A 2,429-nucleotide genomic window follows, 5' to 3' on the forward strand; every position below is an offset into this window, starting at 1 on the left:
TCAGATAAGTGTTTGGAGATGCTTTGTTCCTGTTGAATCTCTGCTTTCCTATTGCCTTCATCCAATCCTTCATACTCCTTTCCATGGCAAACTGTATGTTGGGTTTCACCGTTGTCAATGGCTACCTCTCGTCCTCTTAGTAAAAATGGTCCAAATGCTCTGTCACAGCATGGCTAATCATCTGTTGGTTCTCGATCATGTCGGAAAAGAATCCAGTGATTCTTTTACGTCTGTCACTACGCCCAACACTCGCGAGTTTGAAGCTCGTCACAGTCATTCAATCCTTGAATTCTACTCAGAATACCACAGACAAGGTTTAGACTTTTTGGGTTCTCAAGAATGCTGCCAATCGATTCTAGCTTATACCACGAAGACTCCGATCTTTCGGATTGGAGGCTAAGAGATACACGCTCGTCTAAGGTAGAACGGAAGTGGTTGTCAGTCACGCATTTATATGTGAGAATGATGATGAGTGTCACGGATCATCACATTCATCATGTTGAAGTGCAACGATTATCTTAGAATAAGAATAAGCTGAATTGAATAGAAGAATAATAGTAATTGCATTAATACTCGAGGAACAGCAGAGCTCCACACCTTAATCTATGGTGTGTAGAAACTCCACCGTTAAAAATACATAAGTAATCAAGGTCCAGGCATGGCCGAATGGCCAGCCCCTAAAGTCTAAGAACTAAACATCCGAAGATAGATACCAAGATAAGACAGGACCAAATTTCTAATACAATAGTAAAAAGTTCTATTTATACTAAACTAGTTACTAGGGTTTACAGAAATAAGTCTTAATGCAAAAATCCACTTCCGGGGCCCACTTTAGTGTATGCTTGGGCTGAGCTTGAGCTTTGCATGTGCAGAGGCTTCTCTTGGGGTTAAACGCCAAGTTGTAATGTGTTTTTGGCGTTTAACTCTGGTTTGTGACGTATTTCTGGCGTTTTGCTCCAGAATGCAGCATGGAACTGGTCTTGAACGCAAGTTTGCATCATCTAGACTCGAATAAAGTATGGCCCATTATATATTTCTGGAAAGCCCTGGATGTCTTCTTTCCAACGCAGTTGAGAGCGCGCCATTTGGAGTTTTGTAGCTCCAGAAAATCCATTTCGAGTGCAGGGAGGTCAGAATCCAACAGCATCAGCAGTCCTTTTTCAACTTGAATCAGATTTTTGCTCAGGTTCCTCAATTTCAGCCAGAAAATACCTGAAATCATAGAAAAACACACAAACTCATAGTGAAGTCCAAAAATGTGAATTTTGCATAAAAACTAATAAAAACATCCCTAAAAGTAGCTAGATCCTACTAAAAACTACCTAAAAACAATACCAAAAAGCGTATAAATTATCCGCTCATCACAACACCAAACTTAAATTGTTGCTTGTTGATACATGAAAACTTGTCCCTCAACATATTTCCCCTTGACAAGTATACCGAATTGTCATCAAGTAAAACTCACAATAGAGTGAGGTCGAATCCCACAAGGATTGATTGGTCAAGCAATTTTAGTTAGAAGAATATGCTAGTTGAGCTAAACAGAATTTAGATTGAGATGTAGAAATTTAAATGACTGGAAAGTAAATAACAGAAATTAAAGTGCAGAATCTTAAATGGGGATTTGGGGTAATGAGCATGAAATTAAATCGCAGAAAGTAAAGAGAATGGGTAAAATCAGAAATGGAAAAATCATTGGGTTCAGGAGATGTTGCATTCTCTGGATCAAGTTCATTCTCATCTCTTCCTCAATCAATGCATTCATTAATCTCCTTGGAAATCTTAAGTGATTGGATCCCAATTCCTTGGAAATCCAATCTCTCTAAGCTTGAACAATTGCCCAATTCCTTGATTTAATTGCTCATGGGAAGAGATGAAGTGTGGTCACTGATTATACCACATGTATTTTCAAATCAAAGTGTTGGGAGGATTACATGTCACTATATCCGCCCAAACCCCAATTTGGTCCAACATGAGAAAGCATTTCTAGCATGATCTCCTCATCCCTTTTCCAAGGCTCAAAGGAGATCCAATTATGGAGAGTTTCTTTTCCAAGACAACTAACCAATTGAATTAAGATCGAAAGCTTTCTAGTAAGATCAAGAGAAAAGAAAGAAGAAGAAGAATGAAAACTATAATTGATCCATCAAATTACACAGAGCTCCCTAACTCAATGAAAGGGGTTTAGTTGTTCATAGCTCTAGAAATGAAAAATGACAGAAAAGAAGAATCCATGCTAAAAGTGCAGAAAAGTAAATCTATAGAGAGTAGTTCCCAAAAGTGCCAAGCTTCTCTATAGTTCAAAACTACTCCTATATATACTACTCCTCTTGATCTTCTAGTGAGTTCTTCAAGTCTTGGATGTGGGCTTTGGATCTTGAGTTGAAGCAGTTCTCATCTTTAGTGGGCCCAACTTGTAGAGAAATATG

Source organism: Arachis hypogaea, chromosome 7, assembly GCF_003086295.3.
Source record: "Arachis hypogaea cultivar Tifrunner chromosome 7, arahy.Tifrunner.gnm2.J5K5, whole genome shotgun sequence".
In the NCBI taxonomy this organism is placed as follows: domain Eukaryota; kingdom Viridiplantae; phylum Streptophyta; class Magnoliopsida; order Fabales; family Fabaceae; genus Arachis; species Arachis hypogaea.